Below are 14,922 nucleotides of genomic sequence, written 5' to 3' on the forward strand. Positions count from 1 at the left end.
TTCTTATCATTTTGGGCAATGACAACTATGTTAAAAAGCAGCTCTTATGTTTTAGAACGGTGTGGGCATACCACAACAACAGTATGGTGTCCTGTATGCATGACATTCAAAATATTCACGTGAAAAGTCCGCTGATTGGTCAGCTCATGCTCATTGAGAGGATGATATCATTCTCTATGAGGAAATATAAAGCAGTTATGAAACAGTCCGTTTGAAATAGGTGGGGTTTTTGAAGTGTTTTATCTCCAATTTATGCTTTGGCCTCATATGAGTATAGGATAAGTCTACCACAGGAGCTTGGTGCACTTTAATTGGGGAGGGCGGGCTTGTGCTAATGGCTAGAGCTGAAAGCGTGGAATGGTATCAAATACATCAAACACATGGTTTCCATGTGTTTGATGCCATTCCATCAGCTCAGTTCCAGCCATTATTATGAACCATCCTCCCCTCAGCAACCACCACTGGAGTCAACAACATTATTTGTGTATGAGTCAGTAGCGATTGTAGCATGTAAATCTTGCAGGGGCAAACAAAAAACATTTTGGGGGGATGAATGCCAGCAAAGCCACTACACTAAACAACACTAAACAATACATTAATTACACTATAACAGTGACAAACGGTGCCCACAAACTGTTAGGGCCTACATAAAGCTGTCCCAACAGCAGTCCCAACACCTTACCACTGCTACATCTGGCTATCAGCAGAGCTTTGTCTGGCAGCAAAACAGTTCATTCAGCCTCATTTACTGCCTTTAAAAAAAACATGGCTGACTTGCGTAAACAAATGTGGTTTCTATTGACAATTGAGAGATACAAACTATGGCATAAGGGGAGGACAAGTGGATAAGAGGCAATCCGTAATTTTGATTAAGACATTAATGACTGAGCTTGGACGGACATAGTCAATATAACTATTTGTTGAGCACTTTTGAAATGTACAGCAACAGAAATCAGAACATGAGCTATTCTTACAGTGTTCTCCCTGTACACCAAGTCAGAACCATAGGATAATAAAGGGGTCATATAAGCAGACAATGAAAGCTCTTACAATATTCAATGATTACATTTCTATAAAACATGTTATAGGCTAAATGTGCACCATCAAGAAAGAACAGTAGGCAAAATTAAGAGGGGAAAATATAACAAATTACTAGAGTGAGGCACATGGCCTACTAACAGGTTACTACATAACATACACTTAGTATTACTTTCTTAGCTACAGTATACATATCTTCCTGGCATATTACATAATTTATGCAGCAGCATACAATACATTTTTGGACTCACCTTGTTGTGCTGTGCTCACTTGAAACTTGAACAGGAAGGACAGTCCTTCGTGGGAAAATTTTGCCATCAAACTTTTTCATCGAAGTCTGGCATTCTTTGGATATATGGTGTTTTCAAGACAACTGGAAACTCAAAAAAAAAATCAAAAATCGAATCATGATTACGTCAGTGATCTTCAGGTCGTAGCTCTAGAAAGAGGCCCGAGTTCCCGACTTACAATCCTGAGTTGGATGACCGTTCAAAACATATTTTCCCAGTTGTCTTGAACTCACTGAAGTCATATTTCCCAGTTCTGAGTTAACAGTTGTTTTGAGCGCAGCAGAAATCATGCTGGGTTTAAAATATGGCAAATTTAGAATGTTTATCATTTTAAACTTGGAAAAGAGATCCTTGATCTGAGAATTGGGACCAAACACCCACTCCACTGAATAGCAAGCTAGTGATTGCTTTGATATGCTTGCAGTTAGCCACTGATTCCTTCCAAACCACTCATAGTTGAATTTTACAACTTGTTGTGTAATGTTTATGTCCAATGGCCGATGAGCATTTCTCTTCAGTATTTCTCTTCATATGACAAGGATTAAATAGGTTTGCCAGTAGATTGTTGACTTTCATGATAATGACTGCTAGCTAAGATTTTCAAAGTATGATGTTGACATGATCAGTCCAATCAAAGCTACTGTAGAAGGAACGTGATTTTAAATAATTTATCTGTTGCCAATGACCCTGAGCCTTCTTGGATGGGCACTTCTAATGTATCTCTATGGCACCACCCAAGTGGCTTGAATTTTCAAACTCTACCCTTAGATATGGAAGTGACATAGTGTCCCCATGAGTTACAAAACACTGAGCCAATCATGGCGCAACTAGAGAACATTACTAACCCCTACGCTCCATATTTTCCACTGGCTGCCCCACCGCCACCACAGAAAGTACAGAGCTAGGCTGAAGCACCTGCATTTTGGAGATGCCTTACTCAAGAAAGCAAAAAAGAGACCATGTTTGTGTGAAAGCTTTATTAACTCAATGAGATGTGACATTAATGCAAAAAATAACATGCAAAACAGGCAACCCCCACAAATATTTTTATTTAGTTAAAAATGTGGGGCTCAACACAGGTGGGGCAGACCTGACTGACAGGTTGTCACTGGTATGAATTAACAGAATATTAACTTCTAAAAGAGAGATTTTCACTGGACAGTGGTTCCTAACTAGGGGTAAAATGACTTCAGGCGTCAACTGGCAAGAGCAAAATTCAGTTAGTGGTACAGTAACCAAAAAAGTTGGGGTACCACTTGCCTATGCCACCCCCTTCCATGTGACCACTGACAGGTATTGAAAGCAACAAACACCTGTCATTAGCAGGCCAGATAGGGCACAACAAAACAGGTACAGCACAGTTTTCTATCATGGACATATAGTCTTATTCAAATACGTTTTCAGAAGCTTAAGGGAAAAGCAATGGGGAAAGTATGTAGGCCTACAGAAAGGGGTTTTATTGGAATTTTGGAATTTTGTATAACCTCGGCTTTTGCCGAAACGGTCCCCAAAATTGGATTCTCAGTCTACAGTAAGGTACAAAATACATAGCTGTTTCATAATTATTGCTTTGCATAATGCAATATAAAATAGAGGTTACAAGGATATATTTTGGTGCACTCTATAGCTCACAAGCACCACTGGGTGGCAAATAATCATAGTACATGTATTTTTGTGGAGCCTGTTGCTGTCATCTACCATTATGTGACAGTTATGTCGTGTTTACATTATAATTCACAAGGCGATTTTATATTTCTCACAGAACTTTCGGGAAGTCATATCACATCTGGATCGATGGATGATGGATTATACAGTGTATCATATAAGGACGTTTTATTAAAATAATTGCAGGCCATGAAGTAACAAAAAAGTACAAATAGGCTACCACTCAAACCCAGGCTTTCGCAGATCAGATCAAATCAAACTGTATTTCTTATGTGCTTTGTGAACTACAGGTGTAGACTAACAGTGAAATGTTTACTTACAGATCTCTTTCCAACAATGCAGAGTTAAAGATACAAATATATATGTTTTAAAATTGAAATAGTTACAGTGAATGACAAATAAATAACAATAACAAGTACAAATGCATGGCTATATACAGGGAGTACCAGTAACGAGTCAATGCGCTGGAGTATGAGGTAAGTGAGGTAGCTATGTACAGGTACATATACTGTAGGTAGGGGTAAAGTGACTAGGCAACAGGATAGATAATAGACTGAGTTGTAGCACCAGTGTATGTGGAGAAGTAGCAGAAGCATAGGTGGTGAGTGTGAAAGCTTGTGTGTGTGTGTGTGTGTGTGTGTGTGTGTGTGTGTGTGTGTGTGTGTGTGTGTGTGTGTGTGTGTGTGTGTGTGTGTGTGTGTGTGTGTGTGTGTGTGTGTGTGTGTGTGTGTGTGTGTGTGTGTGTTAGAGAGCACTCGCCTGTGTTCATCGATGCCAATGGAAGCCAGGTTTCCCCAAATAATGTACCAAGAAAAAAAACATAAAATAATGTAACTTTTGTCTCTCTGTGTTTCATAATTTTCCTCCTCTGCTCCAGAGTCCAATGGCGGAGAGCTTTACACCAATCCAGCAGCCGCATGGCATTGCACATGGTGATTTTAGGATTGTCTGCGGCTGCTCGGCCATGGAAACCCATTTCACGAAGCTCCCAATGAACAGTTCATGAGTTTGGAACTTGGTCGTGAGTGTTGTAACCGAGGACATACGATTTTTACGAACTAAGAGCTTCAGCACTTGGCAGTCCCGTTCTGTGAGCTTGTGTGGCCCATCACTTCGCAGCTGAGCGGTTGTGGCTCCTAGACGTTTCTGATTCACAATAACACCACTAACAGTTGACCAGGTGAGCTCTAGCAGGGTAGAATTGTATTTTTGACTTTTCACCCCTTTTTCGTCCCAATTTCATGACATCCAATTGGTAGAGTATTGACCCATCACGGCCACTCCCGTACGGACTCGGGTCCTCCAAAACAGGACCCTGCCAAGCCGCACTAGCAGAGCAGAAATATTTATGAACAGACTTGTTGGAAAGGTGGCATCCTTTGACGGTGCCACATTCAAAGTCACGAAGCTCTTCAGTATGGCCATACTTCTGCCAATGTTTGTCTATGGAGATTGCATAGCGTATTCGATTTTATACACCTGCAGCAACGGGTGTGGCTGAACTAGCCAAATCCAATAATTTGAATGGGTGTCCACATACTTTGTATATTTACTGTATCTCAACAGAGAAAGCATCCGGGTGAGTGAAACAGCACTTCTCTATCTCTGTATGTGTAGGCCATCTATCTGATGCTGTCTGGTCAAAAAGAGTATGACATTGTTGCTGCCTGTAAAATTGAATGCAAGCGAGCATTTGGCCTCCCTTGATAAAAAAAAAACAATTAAATAATAGCCACTCAGCGTTGAGCTAAACTGAGTGAGCTCAACTGTGAATGGTCCTGGCGCACCAAAAAAAAGTGTCAAGGGAAGCCCGTTTGGATTTGGCTTCACTCCAATCACATCACATCAAGAACAATACTTAATTGACAGAAACAACTTGAATTGTTGCATCTTGTTGTGTTGTTGTCCTTCGGTGGCTAGCTAGCTAGCTAGCTAAAGTTGGTCCTTTCCTAAATTATCCATGGATGGAGCTAGGGATTTGGACTTGTGGTTTTACTTAATTCTCTATACTGGCCAGTGGTTTTTGGTATATTTTAGTTATCACTGTATTAGAATAAGCATAGGTGATTTGATTTTTGAAATCTGAAATTTTGAAGTTGAAATGTTGCTGGAGTAGTGGAGGCAGCTCCTGTTTTCTTTGTGACTTGCGGTAACTCTGTGGTTCTAAATCCATAGTTATTTAGTAGTCTGAAAATGTTGGAAACATTAACTTGCTTGACCATGCTGTAGCTCATGTAACTGTTTGTTACGTGCAATATGCTTTGTGCTCTCTGGTTTTTGTGATGAAACGAATGTGTGGTTGAATTCTTTCTGCCACTGTCTTCTTACTGTCTCGGTCTTAGGCCTATATATCACGGTCTCAAGGCATATGAACTAACAGGTTATAGAGCAAACAATGCAATTATCACAACACATACAGCACGTTGTAATATGGCTTTACTTTTCCTGGCTTGGCTTCCCCAGAGATTTTACCCACGCACCTCTACTGTGTTTGAGTGTGTGTGGGTATGTGGCATCAATAGGCATGTGTGCATATGCTATGTGTGTGTGTGAGCGTATGTAGTGTATGTGTTTGTGTGTGTTTGAAGGTCAGTATAAGTATGTGTGAGAGTGTGGGTAAAGTCCAGTGTGTGTGCAGAGTCAGTGCTGGAGAGTTAGTTCAAAAAAGGGTCAATGAAGGTAGTCTGGGTAGCCATTTGATTAGCTATTTAGCAGCCTTGTTTAGCAATCTTATGGCTTGGGGGATAGAAAGATAGTGTCCTGTTGGTTCCAGACTTGGTGTGCTGGTACCACTTGCCGTACAGTAGCACAGAGAAGAGTCTATGGCATGTGAGGTTGGAGTCTTTTAAATAGTTTTGGATATTCCTCTGACACCGCCTGGTATAGAGGTCCTGGACGGCAGGGAGCTCAGCCCCAGTGATGTACTGGGCCGTACTCACCACCCTTTGTAGCGCCTTGAGGCCGGGTGCCTTGCAGTTGCTGTACCAAGCTATGATGCAGCCAGTCAAGATGCTCTCAATGGTGCAGTTGTAGAACTTTGCCAGGTCTCTCCCTATAGCCAGATTGCCAGACCTCCTCCCTATAGTCTGCCTCATCGATGTTGGTGATCAGTCCTACCACCGTTGTGTCGTCAGCAAACTTGATGATGGTGTTGCAGTTGTGCGCTACCACACAGTCGTGGGTAAACAGGGAGTAGAGATGGGGACGAAACACACCCCTGAAGGGCACCTGTGTTGAAGGTCAGTGTGGCAAATGTGTTGTTGCCTACCCTCACCACCTGGGGGCGGCTCGTCAGGTGGGTGAGCGCAGTGTGGAGTGCAATAGAGATTGCGTCATCTGTGCATCTGTTGGGGTAGTATGTGAATTGAAGTGGGTCAAGGGTGTCTGGGATAGCAACCAGTCAAGCATTATCTCTCTATCTTGTCCCTCCCCCTTCTCTGATTCCCTATCTCTGTCCCTCTCCCTCCCACCCTCCCATCAAACAAAAACATTGACATTTCAGGCTCCAGCTCATTTGTAATCCAAGGCTGCACGATCATCGGCGGTGAACACCAGCTACTAAACACAGAGGCATGTGATGCCAGTGCCCTAAAACAAGAACCCAGTATAACTTTTAACGTGACATTAAGCAGGGATAATGGCCTTTTTAGTAAATACAAAAATGCAGTGACCACTGCCAGAATTATGGTGCAACATGAGGGCAGTGGCATAAAAAAGAGGATGAAACTATTCTGTCATTTCAGAGGATATGAGAGTGCTGATTTTCTAAAAGGTAATTTCAGTTTATGCATTTCCTTGACCAAATACGGTAGAAAGGCAAAAATTCCAGAGAACACTCTGTACATTTAATCATTTGCACAAAGTTCACCATTTTGTACCTGTAAAAGTTTTATTTGAGCATTGCTAGTCTATTTCAATTATTTGTTTCGATATCTCACATGTGGTGTTTCACTAAGGACAGTTTACTCTCGGAAGTAACTATCAAAAGCATCTGTTGGAGACAGACAGGTAGAGCGGCGAATGAGGTGAGACCCTCACCTCATTAAAAGGAGCCACTTTCCCACCCTCTGGTTATTCTTGCCTCTCTTCCTCACGAAGTGTCACTACTCTAGCTCTCCTCATATCAACTGGATACCTGTTTTCCCACGCTTGTGTAGTCTTAACATTCTGTATACTCCCCTTGTCCAAAGGGTAAAAAATGACTCGCCTTCACTAAACCCCTAAAATAAAGCAGTTTGATTGAATTTCATACCTCAAATCTATTACTAATGAAGAAACAAACTGTCATTCATCACAAACTTTGCAAATATCTGGGTTTTCCCTTTTCACAATGCATAAAGACTGAATTTAATCAATGGACACCACTCATTTTTATTACAACATACCTGTTATAATTGTTTTATTTACTACAGTAGAGGTTTATTATTATTATTATTATTGCTAATGATAATGCATAGGTGTAAACAGGAATTGTTTTGCAAGAGATAGCACTTGTGTAGCCTAAGAATGTAGCAGAAATGTGCAGAAAGTAGTTTTGAATGATTTTATTGAAGGGAAAAAGTCTTGAACTTTTTTGACAACATAGCGATATATTCTTATATACTGTACAATGAGGAATTCAACTTCAACATACTAGTCTCCTCCCATTTTTTTAAAAACCTCCTTTATAGTCACATGCAGGTAAAACATTGTCATTTCTATATAGTATCTCAAATACCATATTCTGCCGTTTCTATGACATTTACCTTTGTCAAATAACTCACAAAATTCAAGAGGTGCAGCTTTCTCAAAATTCCACTTCTTCCAAGAATATCCGTGCTGTCCATGCATTCAGCACATGACCACTCACTCACACGGCAGCATTGCTCTGGCTACTAAGCAAAAACTAGTAACATAATACGTGTCAAATTACAATATGCTATTCTGTCTTCAATTGATGTCGTCTTCAAATACATTTCCCTGGGAGACAAATTGATTGCAAAGAAGACTAGCCTGCTCGGAACAGTGAACAAACAAAGGCGGGAGCTGCCCCCCTCTGCGCAAAACAACACACTGTACTCCACATCAGTGACGGAGAGTGATAAAAGCAACACTTCATGGTGTACAGGTGCAAAATAAATAAGAGCGTGTGTATCTTCAGCACCCACTGGATCTTTGTGAGAACCACATGAACGCCAAGAAAGAAGCTACAACCGCGAAGCAGGCCGCCAATGCAGTAGGTCCTATTCTCCCTTTTCCCCGAGCACCACAGCTCCCACTCGGGAAAGATAAGACACAATGTCAATTCGGTAGGTGCACATGAAACAAGGCATATGAAAACGGTGCAAAGTGCAACCGATTTGTTTGTGGAACTTGATCACACAAAGCACTGAAGCTGTGTGCTGACTGTGGACCCGAAGTATAAAGAGAAGACGGGATTGTTTCATGTGTAAAGGCCCGGGAATAAGGGCACAATACAGTGTCTGATACAGTACAATCAACAAATTACTGTTTTTATGTCTTGTGATGAATGTATTTCCACAAATATGTATTTATGCAATTAATCCTTTACAATTGTTCATGCACTGCTGCTTTTGTTTAGGAATACAGCAAATAATTTCACCTGCACACCTGGCTGGTTATATTATTATTATCATCATCTTTTTGGTTTCTACTTTGTCAAAAGAAACTGTAACTGGACTTTATTAATAACTATAACTCTTATTACTAATCAAATCTACAAATAAAGTTGATCAAATGGATTACACTGTAATGTTTTTATTTTAAGGGGTAACGAAAATTGTCTATAAGGGATACGTTTTTCCCGGGGCTTTGTAGAATTACACAAAACATATCTTTGACAATCTAAACAAATAACTGTTTTTATTATTTTAAAGGTATATATTGACATTAATTTCTTCATATAATTAATCCTTTATAATAGTTTATGCATTATGTATTAATCATTTATTTATCAAACATGTTTGCGCACCTTGCAGGTTGATATGCATATATTGCCTCTCTATTGCCTTGCGGCTATGGCTTTATGCGGTGCTCAATATTGCTAGATGTTGCATTTAAAGTCGGAAGTTTACATACACCTTAGTCAAATACATTTAAACTCAGTTTTTCACAATTACTGACATTTAATCCTAGTAAAAATGCCCTGTCTTTGGTCAGTTAGGATCACTACTTTATTTTAAATATGTGAAATGTCAGAATAATAGTAGAGAGAATGATTTATTTCAGCGTTTATTTCTGTCATCACATTCCCAGTGGGTCAGAAGTTGACATACACTCAATTAGTATTTGGTAGCATTGCCTTTACATTGCTCAACTTGGGTCAAACGTTTCGGGTAGATTTCCACAAGCTTCCCACACTAAGTTGGGTGAATTTTGGCCCATTGCTGCTGACAGAGCTGGTGTAACTGAGTCAGGTTTGTAGGCCTCCTTGCTCGCACACACTTTTTCAGTTCTGCACACATATTTTCTGTAGGATGGAGGTCAGGGCTGTGTGATGGCCACTCCAATACCTTGACTTTGTTGTCCTTAAGCCATTTTGGCACAACTTTGGAAGTATGCTTGGGGTCATTGTTCATTTGGAAGACCCATTTAAGACCAAGCTGTACGATCTTTGTCCCCATGTGCAGTTGCAAACCGTAGTCTGTTTTTTTTATGGCGGATTTGGAGCAGTGGCTTCTTCCTTGCTGAGCGGACTTTATGGTTATGTCGACATAGGACTTGTTTTACTGTGGATATAGATACTTTTGTACCTGTTTCCTTCAGCATTTTCACAAGGTCCTTTGCTATTGTTCTGGGATTGATTTGCACTTTTCGCACCAAAGTACGTTCATCTCTAGGAGACAGAATGCGTCTCCTTCCTGAGCGGTAAGACGGCTGTGTGGGCCCATGGTGTTTATACTTGCGTACTATTGTTTGTACAGATGAACGTGGTACCTTCAGGTGTTTGGAAATTGCTCCCAAGGATGAACCAGACTGGTGGAGGTCTAGTCTGAGGTCTTGGCTGATTTCTTTTGATTTTCCCATGATGTCAAGCAAAGAGGCACTGAGTTTGAAGGTAGGCCTTGAAATACATCCACAGGTACACCTCCAATTGACTCAAATTATGTCAATAAGCCTATCAGAAGCTTCCAAAGCCATGACATCAATTTCTGGAATTTTCCAAGCTCTTTAAAGGCACAGTCAACTTAGTGTATGTAAACTTCTGACCCACTGGAATTGTGATACAGTGAATTATAAGTGAAATAATCTGTCTGTGAACAATTGTTGGAAAAATGACATACACAATACACAAAGTCCTAACCAACTTGCCAAAACTATAGTTTTGTTAACAAGACATTTGTGGTGGTTGAAAAAGTAGTTTTAATGACTCCAACCTAAGTGTATGTAAACTTCCGACTTAAACTGTAGCTGCAAGGCTCCTAACTAGCTAGCTTGGTACGCTGTTTACACAAGCTACTATTTGCTAGCCACCAGCCGCAAGGCTTCTACCTAGCTAGCCTACACGTCTATACATTGTTCTTACAACAGGCGTTACTCGGGTTCCCCTTGCAAGCCTTGTTCCTTAGAATGGCCACTGCTATCCCATCCCAGGACAAGCGTAGACCCAAATTGCAGGGAAAGATTCCCACCCTCTATGGTTCAACTTCTTGGTTAAGGAACATGCCCAAGAGGTGCTTTGGGGACCCTGAGTCCTGTGAGCACAGCAGACTGCTGATGAGAGCAGGTCTGAAGAGGAGGCCTATAAAAGTGCTTCTATCTTGATGGCCCCTCTTGCCCCCTAGCCAACAGCGATAGCTGAGGCTCAGCTCTCCACAACCGAGCCCAGTTGGTGTGAGGTCATGAATAGCCTTGACCCTCTCCCCTCACTGTCTGACAACGTAATGTCAGGGGAGGCAAGTTAGGGTCTGACGAGGATGATGATGGAATTCATCTCACGGATATCCTTGAGATAGCTCAGGAGATGGGGACTGATGACCCCATTCTCCCTCCCTCTCGCAGACCTGATGACCCCAAGAGAAGGGGAGCTGCACCTCCTCCAGTAACATTTGGGCTCCTTTGTGTCTGCAAGTGGGCGCGTGGCCAGACTCGGCATGGAGTGGCCGTCTCCTGGAGGTGCTCAGGGCCCGTCAAAGGGCCTATACGATGGGAAGAGACTTACGTCCCATACAGCCCAGATAAAATAACAGCTCCCTGGAGTACCAGCTTGCCTCAGGGAAGCTAAGAGCTCGTGGGAGTAACCCCTCATAAGCAATATTCTTGCTAAGGGTACCACTGTTTTTTTTTTCCATTTATATTTTGTTAGCACGTTAGTTACTAATGACACCAGCGCTTCACTCCCTGGGATGGTGGAGCGCTTTACTGGCTCAGTTTTTCAGAAGATGTGCAAGGCCTCAGCCCAAGCAATTAGAGCTCTCAATGTGACTTCTTTAGTTACTGGAGGAGGTGGAGAAGCACCTGGAAGACACCCTAGACCCAGATGTTTGGGATTACAGACCTGAAATCCCTTGCCTCCCGTAGTGCCATCCAAGGTTGTGGTCATATCATGAGCCTAGAGGTGTTGGCAGAAAGGGCGCTGATCTTATCAAGCTTAACAGACAAAGGAAAAAGTGGACCTACTGGATTCCCCTGTGACACCCAGGGAGTTGTTTGGGCGCACAGTCGCCACTATGCAGCAAAAGTGCTGGTGCTGGACCCATGCTGGTACGGATCCGAGAGACCTGTTCAGATCCAAGAATATAAAGAAACCTCCAACTGGGTGCTGCCAGCGCCATCAATTTTTATTTTACCAGGCAAGTCAGTTAAGAACAAATTCTTATTTTCAATGACAGCCTAGGAACAGTGGGTTAACTGCCCTGTTCAGGGGCAATACAACATATTTTTACCATGTCAGCTGGGGATTTGATCTTGCAACATTTCAGTTACTTGTCCAACACTCTAACCACTAGGCTACATGCCACCACAATAAACAAGTTAATTTGGCAATAATTATCCATTCACTTATTATGTGTCCTTAAAAACTTCCTATAATAAAATTACCCAAAAACGATTTATTGTGTTTTGATGTGTGTCATATTTGAAAAGTTAAAGCCTATTGTTTAATTGGTTTTTACTTTCATAAATCAATAATAATCCACTGTCAGAGATGTGAGCGCTAAATGCATCAAATACATTGAAAGTCAATATATATAAAAAATATTTAAAAAAAATAAAAAGAGTTCTTAACAGAGCATGTTTTTTGTTACCCTGCATATAGGCTGATAGGCCAAGGCATCCACTGTATATGAATATTTAAATAGTAAATATAAAGGAAGAGAAGTTTAGGCCTAGCCCTTGAGAGAAAGATTGAGATATGCCGGCCCCAAGTTCCTGACACCAACACGCATTCTTTATCATTTTCAGATAGGCTACTATTATACAGACAGGCGTACAGGAGGAGGCTAATACATACATTTTCAATCCAAGTATTTTTTAAATAAAGATAAGCATTATATTGTTACATTTAAGAAGTAACTCTGGTCGGCCTAAAACATTCCTCCTCACCTCAAGTTCAACTGTTGGAGATAGTTGGCGCACCGGTGAGCACTGCCTTGATAGACCTGCAGTAGCTAAGTCTAATAATAGCCATTCCATATCAAACCAAATTCTGGAGGGCATCGTCTCTGACCGTGGCCACCAATTTACGTCACGAGAATGGAAAGCCTTCATGGAGAAGCTGGGGGTCATGGTCAGCCTCATTTCCGGGCACAGGCCTCAGTCAAACGGGCAGGTGGAGAGGATGAACCAGGAGCTGGAGAGGTTCCTGAGGATTCACTGCCAGGCAGGCAGTGGCAGTGGGCCCATTCCTTCCCATTCCTTATCAACCAGACCGAAGCTCCTGTGGTGGACTAGTGGTTCAGGCACGCAGAAGAGGTTTGGAGCAATGGCGCTGTGAGGCTCCAGCGCACTGTCCGCCGCCAGAAGGAGCGGGCGGATCGCCACCGCAGTAAGGCTCCCGTGTTCCATCCTGGTGATTGTGTCTGGCGATCATCCCAGTTTTGAGGCCATTCACGGTTCTCCGGAGGGTCAACGAGGTGACATATAGATTACAGCTCCCCACTAACTACCGGATCTCACCCTCTTTTCATGTTTCCCTCCCCAGGCCGGTGGTTCCTGGTGCCCTGGCTGAAGCCGTCTCGCACGACACCCCTCTGCCTCCCCTGGACATCGAGGGAAGCACCGCCTATGCCATCACATCCCTCCTGGATATCCAACTTTGTGGGGGTTGGCTCCAGTTCGTAGTGGACTGAGGAGCGGTGTTGGGTTCCGGTGGACGACATTCTAGATCCAAACATCACCCGAGATTTCCACCTTTGCCATCCGGACTGGCCCACACCTCGCCCTCAGGACCGTTCCCCTGGCCAGTGTCGTCCTGCGCGTGGAGCCGCGCATCAGAGGGGAGGTACTATTATGTCTACTCCTGCTCTGGCGCTCGACGTAGCCGGTTTACTAACCACCGGTCCTGGCAACCAGTCATTATGCACACCTGGCAAACCTCATTACGCACACCTGCGCCCCATCACTAGGCACACCTGGACTCCATCACTACCCTGATTACACCCCCTTTATCTAGCACTCTCAAGCATCACTCTTCAGGCAGCATTGGTTCTGTGTTCTTTTCCCAGACACGGCTCTTGTTTTGTATCGCTCGATTGTCATCATCATCATCATTATTATTAAACTCACCAGCTGCATCTGCTTCCTGACTCCCAGCATCATTGTTACACTTCCTGTACTTTCTTCTCCCATTGTCGCATCATGGAGCCTATGGCTTTTCGCCTGTGGCCTTCCCTAGAAGGGCATCACTGTCCAGTATTTTCCGTTTGCATCTTCTTGGATTGTAGGACAGTTCAGGCAAGGGTGTCATGGTCTTCGCCCATTGGGCTTGGGTTACCACCCTTGGAAGTAAGTAAGACAATTTCACACTGGAACGTTTTTTTTTAGATTCCTTTGTAGTGTTTGTAGTGTTTAATTGTTTATCTGTTTCATTTCTGTGTTGAAGGGGGAAGATCATGCACACACACACACACACACTTGAACAATAAAGTTGCTTGAATCTTTGTTGATGTTTATACTTGTTTCGACCCTCTGGCTTTTGGATTAACCTCTCTGCTTAGGGGATAGAAAAAATGTCTGTACATATTGTTTACTGTATGTGTATTTATGTGGTGTGGAAGCCACAAAGTCGTTGGTTTTATGTTGGCGGAATTTCCTCTCCACTTCTCTCTTCAATTCATGCGCTTTTGTTGTTGCACATCAGGTATCACTCCAAACAAAATTAACATATGTCAAATCTGACATTAAATGCTGTATGGTTTTCCACAATGGAAAATGGTTTGAGACATGTTATTGCATGCTGGATCTTTTGTTGATGCAGGAATGGGGTTGCAAAATGATTATAAACATGGGTAATTAACAGCAAATCTATGGCAATATATTGTAACTTCGGTAATTTCAACTTGAATACCTTTTTTTTTTACCCCTTTTTCTCCCCAACGGTTCAAGAGAAAATAGCCTAATTAATGAAAAAGGCATCTAATAAAAAGTGTATTTTCTATTAACTCTGCAACTTTTCCAATTATTGACTTTTTTCACAGATTCCACCAGAATGACTCCAAAACATTGACACACATGCATATTGACATAGTAAAATAAATGTGTGTAAAACAAATATAAAGGATATTTCATGCTGAAACCTTAATATTAAACACCAATGGTATTCACTATGTTATTAGTTTATATTTAGGATAATGTTTCACAGCTTTGTCATTCTATCTTCATCTTATTCAATTATTTCATATATTTTACATGTGATAAGGCCACAGAGAGCTAGATATGAATACAGACATCTGTGATAATCTGAAGTATCCAAAAGGGCCACTAGATGTTT

Source organism: Oncorhynchus keta, chromosome 12 (assembly GCF_023373465.1).
Source record: "Oncorhynchus keta strain PuntledgeMale-10-30-2019 chromosome 12, Oket_V2, whole genome shotgun sequence".
In the NCBI taxonomy this organism is placed as follows: domain Eukaryota; kingdom Metazoa; phylum Chordata; class Actinopteri; order Salmoniformes; family Salmonidae; genus Oncorhynchus; species Oncorhynchus keta.